At 43.3% G+C, this 21551-nt stretch overlaps 1 long non-coding RNA gene across 8 annotated transcripts in view; it reads left to right on the forward strand.

Annotated features, from left to right (window-relative positions):
• LOC136400827 (uncharacterized) overlaps positions 1–6564 on the forward strand; it is a 41563-nt gene extending 34999 nt beyond the window's left edge. For all 8 annotated transcript variants that reach the window (XR_010750408.1, XR_010750409.1, XR_010750411.1 and 5 more), the window contains 2 exons: positions 710–5509; positions 5911–6564. This is a non-coding gene — a long non-coding RNA (uncharacterized lncRNA). The remainder of the gene's footprint in view (positions 1–709; positions 5510–5910) is intronic.
• Positions 6565–21551: the final 14987 nt, after the last annotated feature.

Genomic DNA, 21551 nt, shown 5'->3' on the forward strand with positions numbered 1-21551 from the left:
TTCCTAGATTATAAACTCTTTCAGTGCCGGGACCTTCTTGTTCATGGTTGTATCTTCAGTGCCTAGTGCATAGAGACACTCAAGTACTTGTTGACTAAATTGCCTTTTACCTTCTCGTTGGTGCTTTGTGGCCGTGCACAACTCTCACCCTTTACATGGCCTCTGCCAGAAGTCCTCTTTCTCTCATAAACTGGTCAGATTCCTTCTTGCCCTTTACCACTTCTCTAAGCAATTCTATGACTTCCTCAGGCAGTGCTAGTTCAACAGGGAGACAACACTTTGGTCCTCTTGAATTGACTTTTGTCCTGCATGGTAATTTTACCTATGTAGGAGATAGATAGTTTAGCCCCTGGTTTACAGATAACAAGCTAGAAGCTCTGAGAGATGGATAAGCTTGTAAGTGGCAGAACTGAGATTTGAATCTCTCTATGTCCGAGAGTCCTCACTCATTGTACCTCACTATGCTCTTTAAAAGAAACCAAGTAGCAAACTCACAGACACTGAAGGCAAAAGAGGTGCCTTTAAAAAAAATTATATAGATAATAATAGTATATATATAAAAATACATTTTAAAGATTTTCTCAGTTAAACACAGTAAAAGGTATACTATTGACAAGCTATAAGGATGATGGAGTAATGGGTGACTGTAACATTCAGAAGGTGATGTGTATTTCATGTTTCTTTTTTTTTTTCTGTTTTCTTTTTTTAGGTGAGAGCAGGGGAGATAGTGAGGCAGACTCCTGCATGTGCCCCAACCTGGATCCACCCAGCAGCCCTGTCTAGGGCCGATGCTCGAGTACCAAGCTATTTTTAGTGCCGGAGGCTGATGTCTTCACATCAACTGAGCTATCTTCAGTGTTCAGGGCCATGCTTGAACCAATTGTGCCACACTGGCTGTGGGAGGGGAAGAGGGAGAGAAGCAAATGGTCGCTTCTCCTGTGTGCCCTGACCAGGAATCAAACTGGGGACATTCATACTCCAGGCCAATGCTCTATCCACTGAGCCACTGGCCAGGGCCTCATATGTTTATTTGTTCATATCTTTGGGGATTTCTTGTGATAGTGACAGTCAGCATATAACCTAGTGGAAATGAGCCAAGGTGAAACACTATTAAATTCAAACCAAAGCAAATAACAGTCATCATTCATAGTTGCTTGGAGGATAAAAAGTGAAATCTGAATATTTTGATGAGAGGAAAAATATACAAAATTGGCTTACAAAGCCTTTTATATGATATTATGCAGCTGTGAAAAAGAATTAGATACACATACATACACAGAACAATCTCTAAGATCTGTCCTTAAAGAGAAAACTGCATAAAAGTGCAGAATAGTGTTTGTATACTAACTTTAGTATTTGTATGAAAAAATGGGAGGACTGTATATACTTGTTATATTTGGAAGTTTGTTTTTGTTTTTTAAATACCTATTGTGTTGCTGAATACTTTTTTTGCCCCTGTGTGCATTGCCTTTTTAAAAAATTGTAGTGAAAAATGCATAACAAAATTTACTATCTTAACCATTTTTATTTTTTATTTATTTTTTTACAGTGACAGAGAGAGAGTCAGAGAGAGGGATAGATAAGGACAGACAGACAGGAACAGAGAGAGATGAAAAGCATCAGTCATTAGTTTTTTGTTACGACACCTTAGTTGTTCATTGATTGCTTTCTCATATATGCCTTGACCGCGGGGCTACAGCAGACCGAGTAACCCCTTGCTGGAGCCAGTGACCTTAGATTCATGCTGGTGAGCTTTGCTCAAACCAGATGAGCCTGTGCTCAAGCTGGCGACCTCGGGGTCTCGCACCTGGGTCCTCAACATCCCAGTCCAACGCTTTTATCTACTGCACCACCGCCCGGTCAGGCATCTTAACCATTTTTAAGTTTTACTGTTCAGTAGTGTACAGTATATGCACATTATTGTGCAACAGATTGCCAGAACAGTTTATCTCGCAAAACTGGAACTCTGTATCCATTAAATAATTCTTCATTTTCCCTTCCCCTAGGTCCTGGTAACTACCATTCTACTTTCTTGTGGAATGTCCTTGAGGTTTATCCATGTACTGTAACAGGATTTTCTTCCTTTTTATGGCTGAATAATTCTCCATTTTAGGTATATACCACATTTTTAAATATTGTTTTTAGAGAGAGAGAAGAAGGGAGAGAGAGACAGAAACATTGATCTGTCTGTGTGTGCCTTGACTGGGCATCATACCTGCACCCTTTGTACTATCAGGATGATGCTCTAACCGAGCTATCTGGCCAGGGCTATATACCACATTTTATTTATCTATTCATCTGTCACTATATTGCCTTTTATAACTTTACTTTGCTTCACCCTATAAATATGATCCTACAAAGTTGAATATAAACGTGTGTGTGTGTGTGTGTGTGTGTGTGTGTGTGTGTGTCAACAGGAATGGGTTGTGGGGTTATTAAATTGTATCTCTCTAAACTTTATAGGAAGGAGAAAGGTCCCTTTTTTTAAATTTTTATTATTTTTTATTTTTTGTGTGGCAGAGACAGAGATAGTCAGAGAAAGGGACAGATGGGGACAGGCAGACAGGAAGGGAGAGAGATGAGAAACATCAATTCTTCGTTGCGGTTCCTTAGTTGTTCGTTGATTGATTTCTCACATGTGCCTTGACCAGGGTGCTACAGCAGACCGAGTGACCCCTTGCTCGAGCCAGCGACCTTGGGCTCAAGCTGGTGAGCCTTGCTCAAACCATATGAGCCCGTGCTCAAGCTGGCAACCGTGGGATCTCGAACCTGGGTCCTCCACATCCCAGTCCGACGCTCTATCCACTGCGCCACCACCTGGTCAGGCTCGGTCCCTTTTGTTTAGTGAATGATCCCCAACTTTATATCTGGGATTTTTGTGTTTTTAGAGATATTTTTGAAGTGAAACACATCTATTACTAAAAAACAAAAAAAGGGGAGATTGTGTTTGAAATTGAAGATATCTGTGTACATCAGGGTACCCCACCATTTATCCTCACTTAGTCCTGTCTTACATTTCTGTGCTTCAGTTCCATGCACTAGAAATCTTGGGGCCCCCCTTTTCATAACATGTTTCCTGTGTGTTGATTTTGTCTTTACAAATGGAATAAATTCTTCAAGGCAGAAGACATGTCTTATATCCTCTAGTAATAAGCATAAAGAACTTACTCAAAAGCTACTTATTCAAGGAAGCAAGAGAGGTGAAGAGAGAGAGAAAAGACTTTCCTGTTCTGAAGAGATGATTGCTTTTGTTTTTTTCTGACTTGGCTTGTACTCTTCACTAGTGAAGAATTCCTTCTACTTGCAGGCTAAGTGTGCTGGAGGGTGTGTGTGTGTGTGTGAGTGTGAGTGTGTGATGTTCCTCTCTGAAAGCCTAGGAAATAAGGCAGAAGTTGGCATGAGGTCTTGAAGGTTGTGGACTGATAGTGTGTAGTGAGACTTCTGTGTTGCAGAAGAGAATAGAATCACAGATTTCTATCCTCTTCCTAATTTCAAACCTAGATATTCAGCTGTCAGCAGGACAGCTGGATTTGTATATGCCTTAGGCTTCTTAAATTTAGTAGCACATTGTAGGAATGTTTGATAAAAGTGTTTTTTAATTTTTCTTACAGTATTTGAAAGTACTTAACACAGGGCCTGGCATATAATTGGTACCTAAGAGGTGACAGAGTATGTGAGAAATGCTTTCAAACAGTTAAATCTTTCTCTAGGTCCTCTGCCTCTACTTATGTGCCTCTACTCCTACCCTCATGCTAAAGAGATAGGGGATAGCAACATGGATTAAACTTTGGGAAGCTTCCAGTTCTTTGTTTTTGGCTTTATGCTAAGGGGAGAAGTGTAATCTGCTCTCAAAGAGAAAAATATTTGGACCCTGTCCACTAGGTTACTTAAATTCTCACCCCAGGCTGAAGGTGTTCCAAACAAACTAGCATTTCTGGTCACCTTGGGCCACTTTCTTAGTAGGGACCTCGCTTGAGAATCTTAGTGGAGAAGTGTGTGAATCTCTATGGTAGTTGTGACAAGGTGGTGGGTTTGTGGGGTTGGGCATGGTTTAACCTAGCCAGGATAGCTTGCTAGGAGCAGGCATTCAGGGAAGGGGTAAAGAAGGGGGGGGGGTTCTAAACTCTGTCATTTTCTGCTCATAGGGAAATACAGGCCCTTGTGCCAGGTGCAGAACACTGGCCTGCTGTGTCTGTCACCTCCCTGTGACTGTCACCTCCTGGCTGCTCTGCAATGCATTTGGGGTTAAGTAGGAGATGAAATAGGGACTCTGAATCAGATAGCATTGTTTTAAGTCTCACATATCAGCAGGGTGGAAGTGTGCCTCTTGGGATCTGTTTCCTATGTGCTGAAATTAGAGGAATCCCATCCAGATCTGGGAGGGTTTCTCTTCATCCTTCTTATGCCCCCTCAGCTTACCTTGATCTTAAACTTGCATCCCTTTCATCTTATCTCTGGCCTGGCTTCTGGGAAGAGGAAGGTAAAGGGTGAGGGAGGATGGAGAGTTAAAAATTGGTGGGAGTTTGTCCTTAGAATCCTTTCTGGAACAAAGTGTAGGTGTGAGGAGGAGGGTGAATAAATGGGTGGGAGAATAAACAAGTGCTACCTGTACCACTTGCATGGCACTCAGCCCTTGCTTGGCACCATTGGTCCTGTGTAGAGTTTCTCACTCACATTTAAAGTATCAGTATGTATACACATGTAATTTTATATCAATAGTTATACCTTAATACTTTTTTTTTCTTTATTACTGTTTTGTAATTCTTTTTTACCTTTCGCTCCAGCTTTATTTAAATGATATTGACATATAATATTGTGTAAGTTCAGGGTGTACAGATTGATGATTTTATGTACATATAGTTAAATGATTGCCACATTCATCACCACACAGTTACCTATTTTTTGTGTATGATGAGAATCTTTTTTCACTTGATTGTGTGTTATAGACATCTTTTCATGTTAACCAATACAGAGTAAGTGGTTGAATTGTATTTCAATATGTGGCTATACTGTAATGTATTTTATTTTCTAACATTTAATCTATTTGTCTCATCTGTTATCAATGGGGCCTTTCCTGACCCCCTATTTTAAATTGTAACAGGCTTTCTTTCCTATCGGCTTGCTCTCTTTTATTTTTCTATAGCATTTAGCACCACTTGATATACATTTAAATAATTTGTTGTCTCACATGCAACATTAGAATATAAGCTTATGAAGACAGAAATTTATTTTTTATCCATTACTATATACCTGGGGCTTAGAACAGTTTCTGGTCATAATTGGTGTTCAGTTTGTTGTACTTTTTGTATACCTGTTAGGTTTTTTATTTGCAATATTTTTGTTACTATGTACAATCTGTGATAAATGCCATATGTGTAATCTTTGCACACTTGTCTACTTACCTCAGGATAAAGTCCAAGAAATGTAATGACTGAGTTAAAGGTTATGCATGTTTAATGTCCATTTGTGGAGCCACTACTCTTGTTTTTTTCATTTTTATTTTATTTAAGTTTTTTTTTTTTTTTTTTTTTTTTTGTATTTTTCTGAAGCTGGAAACGGGGAGAGACAGACAGACTCCCGCATGCGCCCGACCGGGATCCACCCGGCACGCCCACCAGGGGCGACACTCTGCCCACCAGGGGGCGATGCTCTGCCCCTCCGGGGCGTCGCTCTGCCGCGACCAGAGCCACTCTAGCGCCTGGGGCAGAGGCCATGGAGCCATCCCCAGCGCCCGGGCCATCTTTGCTCCAATGGAGCCTCGGCTGTGGGAGGGGAAGAGAGAGACAGAGAGGAAGGAGGGGGAGGGGGTGGAGAAGCAAATGGACGCTTCTCCTATGTGCCCTGGCCGGGAATCGAACCCGGGTCCCCCGCACACCAGGCCGACGCTCTACCGCTGAGCCAACCGGCCAGGGCCAAGATTTTTTTTTATTCATTTGAGAGAGGGGTGAGAGGGAGGAGTAAGAAGCATCAACTCCCATGTGTGCCTTTTTTAAGATTTTTTTATTTATTCATTTGAGAGAGGGGTGAGGGGAAGGAGTAAGAAGCATCAACTCCCATATGTGCCTTGACCAGGCAAGCCAGGGGTTTTGAACTGTCATCCTCTGCGTTCCAGGTCAACACTTTATACACTGCGCCACCACTGGTCAGGCTCATTTTTATTTTTAATTTATTGTGTTGATATGGTTTCAAGTGTTGCACTCAATGTAAGAATGTTAATTAACTTTTACCAACAGTGTGGGAGATTGCCAGTTTCTCCACATCACGAGAAACACTGGGTTATGTATTTTTTGTATTCCTCATTGGATAGGTTAGACATGGTGTCATCTCTGTAATGTAGTAGTTGAGAATGTGACTCTGGAGCCAGCCTGCTGGGGCCTGAATTCTGACTCAAACACTTACGGTGTGACCTTGGGTAAATCATTTAACTTCTCTTCCCTCAGTATCATCTTTGGTAAAAGTGGGGATAATGATAGTACCTCTTTCATGGGGGGAAAAATCAGTTACTTCAAGTAAAATGAATTCAAATAGTAACAGATTTAGTACTCAATAAGTATGATTTAATTTAATTTCTTTGAATAATAAAGATTGACTATCTTTTCAAATGTATTTTGGATATTTGTATTCTTTCTTTGGATCACTTATTCATATTCTTTGCACATTTTCTCAGTAATATTTTCCATATATATATATATATATATTTATTTATTTATTTTTTAAGTAAGAGGAGAGGAGATAGTGAGACAGACTCCCGCTTGCACCCCAACCAGGATCCACCTGGCAACCCCATCTAGGGCCGATGCTTGAATCAGCTGAACTATGTTTAGTGCCTGAGGTCAATGCTCAGACCAACCAAGCTATCCTCAGCACTTGGGGCTGATGCTCTAATCCAGGGGTCCCCAAACTACGGCCCACAGGCCGCATGTGGCCCCCTGAGGCCATTTATCTGGCCCCCGCTGCACTTCCAGAAGGGGCACCTCTTTCATTGGTGGTCAGTGAGAGGAGCATAGTTCCCATTGAAATACTGGTCAGTTTGTTGATTTAAATTTACTTGTTCTTTATTTTAAATACTGTATTTGTTCCTGTTTTGTTATTTTACTTTATTTATTTATTTTTTATTTATTCATTTTAGAAAGGAGAGAGAGAGGGGGAGAGAGAGAGAGAGAAGGGGGAGGAGCAGGAAGCATCAACTCCCATATGTGCCTTGACCAGGCAAGCCCAGGGTTTCGAACCAGCGACCTCAGCATTTCCAGGTCGACACTTTATCCACTGTGCCACCACAGGTCTGTTATTTTACTTTAAAATAAGATATATGCAGTGTGCATAGGGATTTGTTCATAGTTTTTTTTATAGTCCGGCCCTCCAATGGTCTGAGGGACAGTGAACAGGCCCCCTGTGTAAAAAGTTGGGGACCCCTGCTCTAACCAGCCACTGGCTGCGAGAGGGGGGGTGGGGGGGAGATTGCCCTTCTGACCGGAAATTGAATCTGGGACATCCATATGCCAGGCCAGTGCTTTATTCACTGAGCAAACTGGCCAGGGCTTCCTAATAATTTATAAGAGTTAAAGTGTTAATTATTATATATGGTGCAAAATTCCTCCCAGTATGTCATTTGTCTTTTATCTTTGTTTATGCATTTTTTTTGCTACCTGGAAGTTTTATATTTTTAAGTAGTCAGAATAATCTTTTCCTTTGTAGTTTTCTCTGCTGCTAGGCCAATGTTTAGAAAAGGCATGCTTTAACAGACTGACAGCTGTTAGAGCAGAGGGGGCCTTAGGGGACTGGGTGAAACAGGTGAAGGGATTAAGCAAAAAAAAAATCTGGCCTGACCTGTGGTGGTGCAGTGGCTAAAGCATCGACCTGGAACGCTGAGGTCGCTGCTTTGAAACTCTGGGCTTGTCTGGTCAAGGCACATATGGGAGTTGATGCTTCCTGCTCCTCCCCCCTTTCTTTCTCTCTCTCTCTCTCTCTCTCTCTCTCTCTCTCTCTCTCTCTCTCCCCTCTCTCCCCCTTCTCTCTCTCTCTCCCCCTTCTCTCTCTCTCTCTCTCCCTCCCCTCTCCCTTGTCTCCTAAAAATGAATAAATAAAATCTAAAAAAAAAACCAGTCTCACAGACAACAGTGTGGTGATAACTAGTGGGAAGGGGGCGGGAGTAGGTAGAATAGGGTAAATGAAGGCTAAGAGGTGACAGAAGGAGGCTAGACTTTGGGTGGGAAACACACAATATAATATACAGATGGGCCCTGGCCGGTTGGCTCAGTGGTAGAGCGTCGGCCTGGCGTGCAGAAGTCCCGGGTTTGATTCCCGGCCAGGGCACACAGGAGAAGCTCCAATCTGCTTCTCCACCCCTCCCCCTCTCCTTCCTCTCTGTCTCTCTTTCCCCTCCTGCAGCCGAGGCTCCACTGGAGCAAAGATGGCACGGGCGCTGGGGATGGCTCCTCGGCCTCTGCCCCAGGCACTAGAGTGGCTCTGGTCGCGACAGAGCGACACCCCGGCCATATGGGCAGAGCATCGCCCCCTGGTGGGCAGAGCGTCGCCCCCTGGTGGGCGTGCCGGGTGGATCCCGGTTGGGCGCATGCGGGAGTCTGTCTGGTTGTCTCTCCCCGTTTCCGGCTTCTGAAAAATACAGGGGGGAAAAAAAAAAAAAATATATATATATATATATATATATATATATATATATATATATATACACACACACACACACACAGATGATGTAGAATTAGACACTTAAAATGTATATAATTTTAGCCTGACCAGGCGGTGGCGCAGTGGATAGAGCATCAGACTGGGATGCGGAAGGACCCAGGTTCGAGACCCTGAGGTTGCCAGCTTGAGTGCGGGCTCATCTGGTTTGAGCAAGGCTCACCAGCTTGGACCCAAGGTCGCTGGCTCCAGCAAGGGGTTGCTCGGTCTACTGAAGGCCCGCGGTCAAGGCACATATGAAAAAGCAATCAATGAACAACTAAGGTGTTGCAACGCGCAATGAAAAACGAATGATTGATGCTTCTCATCTCTCTTCGTTCCTGTCTGTCTGTCCCTGTCTATCCCTCTCTCTGACTCACTCTCTGTCTCTGTAAAATATAAATAAGTAAGTAAAATGTATATAATTTTATTAACCAATGTAACACCAATAAATTCAGTAAAAATATATTAAAAAAACTTGAGATGGTGAACATAATACAGTATACAGGTGATGTATTATAGAATTGTACACATGAAACCTATATAATATTATTAACCAGTGTCATCCCCATACAATAAAAATTGTTTTAAAATAAAAAATTAAAAATCCTGCTTTGTTACCTCAAAATTATAAAAAGTTACCCCTTCTCTTTGAGTACTTTGTGTATATGTGTATCTTAAAATATTTAAATATAAATCTTTAATTCATTTGGAATTTATCTCGATAGGAAGATGGCAGTTGTGATCTGGGTCTATTTCTTTTTGAGTTGGGTAGTTTCCCAAATCCGTTTATTGAAGAAGAAGGAGCAAGTGCAGGAGCAAGAATCAGGAATGGTTCTCCTTCAGGAGAATCTGTTCTCTCTTCTAATTTGAAAGTAGGATATCCTAGAGATAGAAAATCTCCTTTTCAAACTCAGTCAATAGTCAGTAATCATTCTGTTGCTAAGCTGTGGGATGAATAAGGGTATACAGCAGTTTGGAATCAGAACTCACAACTTGACTCTTAAGTGTGAGACTGCTACACTCATTGGTACAATTCTCTACTGGCTCTGGAGGTTCCTCCTAAATGGATCCTAATTTGGGGACCATTTTTGTAGGGTCCATTGTTAGTTTGGAATAAGTTTTGTGTTCAAGAAACAAGTGACTATAGCAGATATTTCCTCACTCCAGCCTGGGGGTATTGTATAGTAGTAATAAACTAACTGTTTTCTAGCTCTGCCTCATCAGTTCTTTTTAGAGCCCTAGTCCCATCCAGTTGCTTGCCTCTGACTTGAGATAGAAGGAGGATGATTCTTGTATAGCAACACACCCACATAGCCCATAGCAGCTACTATCTGCCAGAGCTGATAAAGAAGGGCAGCAAATGGTCACATGGCATGCATTATGTACCAGGAACTGTTCTAAGCATCTTACCTATACATATTCTTCTATATCCTCTGTACTGGATTGAACAGTGTTGCCAGCAAAATTTAAGTCCACTTAAAACTTACGAATGTGATTTTATTTGGAAATACTGTCTTTGTAGATGTAATCAAGTTAAGATGAGGTCATATTGGGTTAAGGTGGATCCTAATCCAATGACTGGTGTTCCTACAAGAAGAGCGAGATACACAAAGGGATGATAGCCAGATGAAGATGGAGGCAGAGATGGAAGTTGTGCTGCTACAAACCAAGGAATGGCAAAACTGACAACCATCAGAAGCTTGAAGAGGCAAGGAAGGGTTCTTCCCTACCACCTTCAGAGGGAGCACAGTCCTGCTGACACCTTGATTTTGGAATCCTAGCCTCCAGAACTGTGAGAATAAATTTCTATTGTTTACCGCCACCCAGTTTGTAGTATTTGTTATGACAGCCTTAGGAAACCAATACACACTGGTATTATCATCTTCATTTTCAGATAAGGCAGCGGAGGCTCAACATGGTCAAATATTTGGCCATCTCTCTAGGCTACTACTCTGCTTGCTAGGCACTGACTTTCAAGTGCCTGCTGTTGCTGTTGTCAGGTCTTCACCTTCATCATAGCCATCACCTTCTGGTAGTGCTGGGGCTGCACTGTGGGAATGGCTCCTTTCTCTAACACAACGGACACAGCCTTTCTCCCTCCTTGCCCACTTCACGTCCTCAGGTAGAAACTCTTCTTGTGAGGTTTCTGGCTGTAATCTGATCATTTCAGTAGGTCTCTTCTTGGTGCCAACCCTTCAGATGAAATTGGGCTTTTATATTCATTTTGATGCTATGTCTGAGAAGTGTGGGTAATATTTAAGGGAAAGGTCACCCATTTTCTTCTGGCAATTGAATTATGCTTCTTATTTTTGGCCAGCTATGCTTCCTAGAATTTCTGTCAGTATACAGCTCAAATCTTACTTTCCTTTGGAGCTTTTAGGGTCTCCTGCACAGCTCCCATGGCATGTGTCAGTTCATGGCTGTGAGCAGAGGAGGGGCTGCTTCATGGTAGCACTGGCTGTGACTGCCCAGGTCACTTATTCTTTTTTTTTTTTTTTTTTGTATTTTTCTGAAGCTGGAAATGGGGAGAGACAGTCAGACAGACTCCCGCATGCGCCCGACCGGGATCCACCCGGCACGCCCACCAGGGGCGATGCTCTGCCCACCAGGGGGCGATGCTCTGCCCCTCCGAGGCATCGCTCTGCCGCGACCAGAGCCACTCTAGCGCCTGGGGCAGAGGCCAAGGAGCCATCCCCAGCGCCCGGGCCATCTTTGCTCCAATGGAGCCTTGGCTGCAGGAGGGGAAGAGAGAGACAGAGAGGAAGGAGGGGGGGATGGAGAAGCAAATGGGCGCTTCTCCTATGTGCCCTGGCCGGGAATCGAACCCGGGTCCCCCCCACGCCAGGCCGACACTCTACCGCTGAGCCAACTGGCCAGGGCCTCACTTATTCTTGATGAACGCAAACCACCACAGTGGCTCTGTCCTCTGCTTCTGGGTGTGTGTGGGGGTGGTGGGATGTTATCTGACTCAGCTCATCTCCCTGAATAGCTCCTTGTCTGCCCATGGTCTCTTCTGCTGGCATCCCAGATGAGGTTTCCTCCCTCTGTAACAGCCTGTTGCTGGTTGTGAAATCTTGTCTTTTATTCACTGTAGACCCTTTGCTTTGGATCCTGCTCTTTTTTTTTTTTTTTTTTACAGAGACAGAGAGAGTCAGAGGGATAGACAGGGACAGACAGACAGAAACGGAGAGATGAGAAGCATCAATCATTAGTTTTTCGTTTGCATGTTACAACACCTTAATTGTTCATTGATTGCTTTCTCATACGTGCCTTGACCGTGGGCCTTCAGCAGACCGAGTAACCCCTTGCTCGAGCCAGTGACCTTGGGCTCAAGCTGGTGAGCTTTTGCTCAAACCAGATGAGCCCTCGCTCAAGCTGGTGACCTCGGGGTCTCGAACCTGGGTCTTCTGATGCTCTATCCACTGCGCCACCGCCCGGTCAGGCTGGATCCTGCTCTTATTGTCAGGCCCTCTCACTAGACTGAGCTCTGGGAACTCAGTCATATCTTTTTGTCACTGTATCCCAGTATTGAACAAAGACATGAGGCTTACTAGCTAGCCCCTCAGAAAATGTTTATTGAATGAAGAAATGAATATTGACTTTGCTGCTTTGGAATCCAGTTTTTTAAGGACAAGATTAAGAACTTTAAAAGCCTATATGATTATGATGACCTTCACAGTTCAAATCTCAGTGTATATTTCAAGAACAATATTAAAACAAAATAAGTATAAGAAAATAAAGCAAAGTATAAGGAAAATCCAGCAAAATTATGGTTTTTACAATGGTGACTACTTGGATAAATATGAAATAATTTAAAACATTTGTTGTTAGGCTCTGGCTGGGTTGCTCAGTGGGTAGAGCGTTGTCCCAGTGTGCTAAGGTTGCGGGTTCAATCCCCAGTCAGGGCACATATGAGAAGCAATCAATGAGTGCAAAACTAAATGGAACAACTAAGTGGAACAATGAGTTGATGCTTCTCTCTCTCTGTCTCTCCTCCCTGTCTCTGCCTGCTCAGATCAGTGGGAAAATTTTTTTTTAATCAAAAAATAATTTGTTTTGTTATTGTCTCTGCTTTGTTAGTTCTCTAGGCACATGCTGTTGGATAAACCACCCCAGACCAACCCCACCTTCACCTTGAACTTCCCTTTTCTCTATTTTTTCAGAATTTATTTATTGACTTTATTAAAATTTTAAATTATTTATTGTAGAGAGGAAGGGAGACAGAGAGAGAGAGGAACATAATTCTGTTCCTGTATGTGCCCTGACCGGGGATTGAACTGGCAACCTCTGTGCTTTGGGACAAGACTTGAACCAAATGAGCCATCGGTCAGGGCGGTTATTGATTTTAGAGAGAGAAGAGACGGGAGACAGAAACATTGATTTGTTTCTGTATGTGCCCTGACTGGAGACCAAACCAGCAACCTCTGTGCTTCAGGACAATGCTCTGACCAACCAAGCTATCTGACCAGGGCATCATTTCCCTTTTTCTCCATCTGCAGAAGCTGCCAGCCAGCCCTTTCAGCCCTCCCAGAGGTGTCTGGCTCCTAGGATCCTAGCCTGGGCTAGTGCCCTGGGCTCCCTGGGGGCTTGCCAAAAAAATCAAGTAGTACATAAACACTGCTAAGAACTCCAATGCTGAATTGTGATTTATAGTCAGCATAGTACACTGTGCCATGTGGCCATTTTATGCGTAATAATCTGCTTCCTGATCCTGTATGTGGAAAGCCCAGAAATTTCTCTAAAGTCTTCTTTCCTGGATTTCTGAGAGAGAAGTCAAGACCCAGGTTACTCTGCCTCCTGTATTAGTCTGGGCCTTGCTGGAACCATTCAGAGAAATAAGGTGTGATTCTGGAAGTGGAGCCCAGGCTTCCTACAGGCTGTTTCAAGGCTATGACCGTAGTCAAGTTCTGTTGCTGCCTGATTCCAAATAGTTTAAAATAGTGTTGGAAACCTCCTAGGAAATAAAGTACCACTGTAACTTCTTGGCTAAGGAAGTGGTGTTTGCTGGCCAGAGCAGAAGGGTTAGCCAAGCTTCCCAAGTTCTATTTTGGACCTGTTGACTTGAGGTGTGACATTCAGCAATCTGAGATGATGTTCTGGAGCTCTGATGGTTTCTCATCTCAGTATAGAGAGAGATATGGGCTATGCTTGCAAGGAAAGAGGCCAATGTACCGGTGCCCTGTCATCTAGGAGAGCCTCACAATTAAATGTCCTTTCTTTCCTTTGAATTCCAGGCTCTGTCTTTAAATGCAAACCCATCCCCCTGTTTTCCATACTCACACAGTTAATATAAGAACCCAACAATATTCACATTTTACTTGCATTCATTGCATCAGAATTGCCTTCCTTTTAGCAGTATGATTAGATCAGGTCTTATAAGGGGCGAGAATTTTGATAGAATTAGAAAAGGAAGGAAAGGTCTGCATGGGGCACATACCTTGGCCTTGGACAGCCAGAGAGTAACATGAGGGCACCAGGTGCATGATGTACTAGAAGAGGAAAAACAAGCTCACATCTCTGGAGAGCCAGGCATGTGATTAGATGCTTTTCATATATTTTCTTATTTAGTTATCATGATGCAAACCAATAAATTATCATCTCCATTTTTTTACATGGGCAAGTTGAAAGGCAAGAAGTTATGTAGCTTGCCCAAGGTCAGACGGTGAATAATAGGCTGAGCTAGGCTTGATTTCTCCTCAGGTCTGTCCAATTCTAAAGTTCATGCTGTTTTCATAGAGCTCTTCTATCTCTGACAAGATTTAGCAAAGGAGGGTGGGCATAAAAAGAGAAGATGGGGAGATGCCATCTTTCTCTACCTCACAATTCTGCTTGTTAAGACCTGTTCAGCTAGCACATCCTGTTTATAGACTACTAGGTTCTATATATAGAGATGCTATAACAACATATGTGGGAGAGATACCAATTGGCTGCAGGGGAGGATTAAAAAAAGCCTTTGTTCTTTACCTCTAGTCGTCATTGCATTGTAACCAGTGTCAAAACACCACTGGTGATTCTGGTTTAGTGCTTAAGAGGCCCTGTTCTATCATCCAAATAAAATCTGTTGATGTATCCCAAGGAGTAAGGCATGACAGGGGCAGAGGTAGGGTGTGGTGTGGCCTTACTGCCTGTACTGGAGCTGGTGGCACCTGTTACGTGACTATTGCAGTGAATTATTACTGAGTAAACAAGAGGTGTCTCTCTTTTGCCTTTCTAAGGGAGACCAGATGGCAGTGGGTGTTGGCCCAGATCCAGGGGAGCCTGGCCTCTGGGCTGGGACAAAAGACAACTTGAGAATGTCAGGTGATGGGATAAGAAGAGACAGGGCTGGCCTATCAACTGATGTAACTTAAGGACACCAATAATGTGTCCTGCCCCTCAAAGACTTGCCTCAGCTATTTGCTATTGCTTGGTGTTCCACAGTAGAATTTCCTTCCCTAGATTTAAGTCTTTGAGACCCTACTAAAAATGAAAAGACTCCAGAAAGGGGTTTGATTATGAAGCATCTTGGTCATGTAAGTGGAAGTGGAATTCAGTTTATGAGATTAATTTCTGATAACTAGACTAAGGCAAGGGACAAAGGAAAGGACATTATGCTCCCAGTCATAGGGACAGGAGTTGGAGATAAAGGCTCTGAAAGAGAAGTTGGGTCCCTAAAGAAACATTTTGTTTCCTTCACAGTTTTATCTGAGAAAAACTAGCAGCTGGGGATGGTCGAAGTGGAGCCTCCTAACCCCAAGATGGGTTGTGGAGCAGAGAAATTCCCCGCCAGCCTGCCTGCTGGGTATACAGGCCTAATATTGTCTGAAGAGACAGGCTGAATATAACAAGGAGAGCAGGACCTTTGGTCTGTGGTTTGCTGTGATGGCCTCAGACAAGACCATCACAGGTCTTAGGACATGTGAGGGAGGTTCCTAGAAGTGATGTAAAATGGTAGCGCAAAAGAGACCGCTGATGACAACATGGGCAGGGCACTTCCTCAGTGACCAGTGGTCAGAACTTCTGGTCTTGATTTCCCAATGAGCTGTGCTGAGATAGGGCTTTACCAGAAAGCAATATATGCCATGTCAAAAACAATGACAAAGCACTTAGGGTATCTGGGCAAAGGTGCAGTTTCTCCTTGTTCACTAACTTTATGGGGCCAAAATAGCTAATCCAGAGGCTACCAGCATAGCACCCGTGAGTCAGAGCTACAGCTTTTGGGCCTGACTTCCTCCAAAGTGAGAGAACCTTCCTAGTTGACTACTCATCTTTCATTTACCAGTGTTCTCAAACTGCCTTTTGAGATATGAATTTTCACATCATTTCCTCTCCCAGCGGGTCTTTGACAGTGGCAACTCAAATCTGCCTTTCCCAGCTCCTCACAGTTAGTTTCATGGATGTCCTTCACTCTCAGGGTTCAGCTTCTACTCTGTCCATATTTCTACCCTAAGTCTAGACTCTAGAATTGTGGTTTTCAACCTTTTTACACTTGGGGACTGGTAAAAATAGGAGCGTTATTTGGGGGACCACAAAGGCATAAATCACCCTGAGCATAAGCAAATTCAACCAAGATCTTTGGGTCTACAATCTTCATATAACATTAGAGTGGTTAACTCTTTTGTGGACTGGCACAGAAATTATGACAGACTGGTCCATAGACTGGTGGTTGAAAACACTGCTCTATGGCCCTGGCCAGTTAGCTCAGTGGATAGAACATCAGCCTGGAGTATTGACATCCTGGGTTTGATTCCCAGTCAGGAAACACAGGAGAAGAGACCATCTGCTTCTCTCTCCCTTTATCTCCCACTTCTCCTCCCCAGTGGTTTGATTGGTTCAAATATTGGCCCCAGGCACTGAGAAGAACTTGGTTGGTATGAGTGTCAGCCTCAGGCACTAAAAATAGTTCAGTTGATTCAAGCATCTTCTCCAGACAGGGTTGCCGGGTAGATCCTGATTGGGACACATGCGGGAGTCTGTCTCACTATTTCCTCTCTTCTCACTTAAAGAAAGGAAAGGAGGGAGGGAGGGAGAGAGAGGAAAGAAAGAAAAAGAGAGAGAAAGGGAGGGAGAGGAAGGAAGGAAGGAAGGAAGGAAGGAAGGAAGGAAGGATGGAAGGAGAGAGGGAGGGAGGGAGGGAGGGAAAGGAGAAAGAAAGGAAAAGAGAAAAGAAAAAGGAAAGAGAAAGAAAAGAAAGAAGAGAAACAGAGAAAGAGGAAAGAAAGAAAGAAAGAAAGAGAAAGAAAGAAAGAAAGAAAGAAAGAAAGAAAGAAAGAAAGAAAGAAAAGAAAAGAAAAGAAAGAAAGGAAAGAAAGAAAGAAAAAGAAAGAGAGAGAAAAAAAAAAGAAAAGAAAGAAAGAAAAAGGAAAACACTGCTCTGGAGCATTCTCTTTTGATCAGACTTTTGGCTTCATTCAGGCCTCTGGAGTTCTTACTCATTTCTTCTGGCATATTTTCCTAGAGGGCTCTCCTAGGAATGGTGTTTAACTCTTACCTCCTAAAATTTCAGAGGGTTTGGACCTCCTTCCTTACAGGAATCAGCACAAACTCTGTGGTGGTTTCTGGAGGTACCATACCCCATCCTTTTACCCCAACCACCGTAGCCTCGTACACAAGATCTAGTGATTATAGCTGGATATGCTTATCACCAAGATTTGGGAGTCAGTAACCCCAGCAGGGAGGGACTCCTGGGCATGTGTACTGTGCCCTGAGTGACTATCTCTGCCTCCCTTTCATATCACCTGTATTTTAGCTTTTTCCTAAGAGGATCAAGCTCTGTCCAATGGCCTTGCCTGAACCCCCTAGCCCTGTCCGAGATGACAACCCTGTTGTCAATCCCTCACCAGGGGCTGTGTCCTTTGCTTTCCAGCCTCTCTTAGGCCAGACCCCTTCTCTGATACTAGAACCTTTTCTTGAATCTAGGTTTCAGTAGGTAGAGTCCTGCTCATGCACTCATCTCCCAGTGTTGACCACCCTGAATTCTGCCTGCTACTTTTTGGCTACTTGGCTGTCATACTGGTCTGTCCAGCTGCACTTCTGGAGCAAGGTTCTCAGCTCAGACCTCTATCTTGAATTTCAGGCTAGCTCTCCAGCTGCCTTTGCCTCTGCCTCAAAAGCACTTTTATTTTTTATTTTTATTTTTTTAATTTAATTTAATTTTATTTTATTCATTTTTAGAGAGGAGAGAGAGACAGAGAGGGAGAGAGAGGAGAGAGAGACAGAGAGAGAGAAGGGGGAGGAGCTGGAAGCATCAACTCCCATATGTGCCTTGACCAGGCAAGCCCAGGGTTTCGAACCGGCGACCTCAGCATTTCCAGGTCGATGCTTTATCCACTGCGCCACCACAGGTCAGGCTCAAAAGCACTTTTAATATGCATTTATAAAGTTCCAAAAGGGAGGTGAAGAATATAACATTTTCTAAACTTATTTAATTAGAGAACTATTTTGCTTCTGAAGGAATATTTATTAAAATCTCACAGACTCCTGACCTATGGTGGCGCAGTGGATAAAGCGTCAACCTGGAAATGCTGAGGTCGCCGGTTCGAAACCCTGGGCTTGCCTGGTCAAGGCACATATGGGAGTTGATGCTTCCAGCTCCTCCCTACCTTCTCTCTCTGTCTCTCTCTCCTCTCTCTCTCCCTCTCTGTCTCTCTCTCTTTCTCTCTCTCTCCTCTCTAAAATGAATTAAAAAAATTTTTTTTTTTAAAATCTCACAGACTATGGGGCTTGGTGGAGCACAGTTTTGGAAACTATGAGCCTTTATCCTAAAGAAATGGACAAGTGAAATTCCAGGTGAAGGTAATTTGACAATCAGTGAAAAAAATTCTTTGGAGTAGGAAATTTCTCCTGGTGCTCTGCATTGAACAAATGCCCACAGATCCACCTACTACTTACCAGTCTGCTAGAGTCACACCATGGGTTTGAATGCTTACTGTTTGTCTGCATAAGGCCAGTTCTGATCAGGAGTGGAGCCCTAAGGTGGGAGGAAGTAGATATTCTATATTCTTTCTCTCACATTTGGATCCTCTTCCCCTTTCCTCCAGTTAAAACAGGAAGTGGTGAATAGGGTGATGCCACTATGGCCAGAGACAACATCAGCTTCTGGATACAAGGAAGGAGGGCTTCTCAGGCCTCTTTTCCCACGTTTGACCTCTTTTGGGATTTCTCTAGTACTCCGAGTATGCCTTCCTTCCTACTCTGGGACTCTTTGTCTCAGCATCAGTCTCAAGTCTTACTGCTAGTTCAGGATTGTGACTTTACATATGGGGATCGGTGCCAAGTGGCATGGAGCTCAACTCATGGAATAGGTGTGACATACTGTATTTTCCACTTTGCCTGTGAAATTCCTCTTCCTTTATAGCTCATGGGCAGTCCAGACTATAATAATTTTTTCCAACCCTTCAGTGGAGATAAACCCAAGCTCTGTGGGCAGGGTGACCTTGAAGGTGGAGAGCCATTTAAGTCTGGTAGGATGGATGACCAAGTGCCAGAACCTCTGGCCAGCATAGGTAGTAACTAAAGAGGAAGCCAGTCATGTCCTTTGTGTGCCATTCCTAACCAGGACAGACTGGAAGAGACTACTTGAAGCAGATAGAAAGCCCTAAGACTCTTGATTAAGAAATTACAGCCTGTCCAGGTGGTGGCGCAGTGGATAGAGCACTGGACTGGGATGCAAAGGACCCAGGTTTGAAGCCCCAAGGTTGCTGCCTTGAGCACAGGCTCATCCAGTTTGAGTGCGAGCTCACCAGCTTGAGTGCGATGTCACTGGCTTGAGTGTGGGATCATAGTCATGACTCCATGGTTGCTGGCTTGAAGCCCAAAGGTCACTGACTTGAAGCCCAAGGTCACTGCCTTGAGCCCAAGGTCACTGGCTTGAGCAAGGGGTCACTTGCTCTGCTGCAGCCTCCCCCCCCCGCACCCTCGTCAAGGCACATATGTGAAAGCAGTCAATGAACAACTAAGGTGCTGCAACGAAGAATTGATGCTTCTCATCTCTCTGCCTTCCTGTCTATCTCTATCTGCCCCTTTCTCTGTCTCTCTCTCTGTCTCATTACAAAAAATAAAAATAAATAAATTACAAAGTCTCTTTGAGACCTTGATGTATATTTCTTTACTGTCATGAGTGAGATCTTTGGTCAGGCAATCTCAACTCAGTTGGCTGAACTAATTATAAAACAAACTAGATGGAAAGGCTCAGCTTTTAGGTATGCCCTAGGTATGATGTTCTTTGAACATCCAACAAGTAACATCCTCTACCCACAAGCCCACCCTCGGGGCTTTGGCCTATGTGGCATTCATCCATTTCTGCCACTTCCTCTGAAAGTCCATGGTTTTAACTGTGAAGGACTGAGGTAACTTGCAAGAAGGTGGAAAGAGGGCTTGAAATGAGCATTTAGAGATATTTATTTATTTATTTATTTATTTATTTATTTATTTATTTATTTATTTTATTATTTTTTTTACAGAGGGAAAGTCAGAGAGAGGGATAGATAGGGACAGACAGACAGGAGCAGAGAAAGATGAGAAGCATCAATCATTAGTTTTTCGTTGCAACACCTTAGTTTTTCATTGATTGCTTTCTCACATGTGCCTTGACTGTGGGGCTACAGCAGACCAAGTAACCCCTTGCTTAAGCCAGCGACCTTGGGTCCAAGCTGGTGAGCTTTGCTCAAACCAGATGAGCCTGCACTCAAGCTGGTGACCTTGGGGTCTTGAACCTGGGTCCTCTGCATCCCAGTCCAATGCTCTATCCACTGTGCTACCGCCTGGTCAGGTGCATTTAGAGATCTTAAATAGAACCAGTCAGTTATTTGGTCAGTCTGTAGGTCTTTATAAGTATTAGTTGGCCTATAACTACAGAAGGTTTATTTTCACCAACTAGTCTTTCTCAATAGACTCCTTACATAAAGACATTTCCGAAGATTCTCTTAGCTCTCTTCTCTCCTACCTCTATGATACCTGAATGAAGTCATTTATGCGTGTGGTTTTAACTACCACTGGTAATTTCTCTTCTGAGTACATGACTCAAAGTGGCCAAACACCATTGACATTATAACCTGCATGGCTCTTAGGCATTTTAAACTTAATATATCTCGAGCCAAATTATATTCTTTTTTTTTAAATTATTTATTTATTTATTTATTCATTTTAGAGAAGAGAGGGGGAGAGAGAGAGAGAGAGACAGAGAGAGAGAGAGGAGAGACAGAGAGAGAGAAGGGGGGGAGGAGCTGGAAGCATCAACTCCCATATGTGTCTTGACCAGGCAAGCCCAGGGTTTCGAACAGACAACCTCAGCATTTTCAGGTCGACGCTTTATCCACTGCGCCACCACAGGTCAGGCCAAATTATATTCTTTATCAACTCATCCTCTTCTCCCTATTCGCCTGTTTCTTCCTATTCCTATTCCTCTTTCTTTGTTCCTTAAACTTAGGAACATCACCATACAGGGTCATTAGTAAACTTGTTTCTGTATTATTTTTTATACTATTCCCCACAAGAAATGTAATAGGCTCTGAGTGTAATATAAGTGTAATGTATAGAGTATTGTAGATGATTTTCTCATATTTTTCCTCCTCCCCTCCCTTTTCCTTTCCCTCTCTCTCCTTCTCTTCCTTAAAAAAATTTTTTTAAAGATTTTATTTATTGATTTTACAGAGAGAAGGTGGGATGGACAAGAAATGTCTCATAGCTGCTTCACTTTAGTTGTTCATTGCTTGCTTGTCGTATGTGCCTTGATGGTGCCAGCCCTGGGTTTTGAAACTGGACTTCAGTGTTCCGGGTTGATGCTCTATCCACTGCACCACCACAGTCCAGGCTCTTCTTTCTTTATTTTTAGGTTGTGGTTCTTTTTTTTTTTTTTTTGTATTTTTCTGAAGCTGGAAACGGGGAGA

Source organism: Saccopteryx leptura, chromosome 3 (assembly GCF_036850995.1).
Source record: "Saccopteryx leptura isolate mSacLep1 chromosome 3, mSacLep1_pri_phased_curated, whole genome shotgun sequence".
In the NCBI taxonomy this organism is placed as follows: domain Eukaryota; kingdom Metazoa; phylum Chordata; class Mammalia; order Chiroptera; family Emballonuridae; genus Saccopteryx; species Saccopteryx leptura.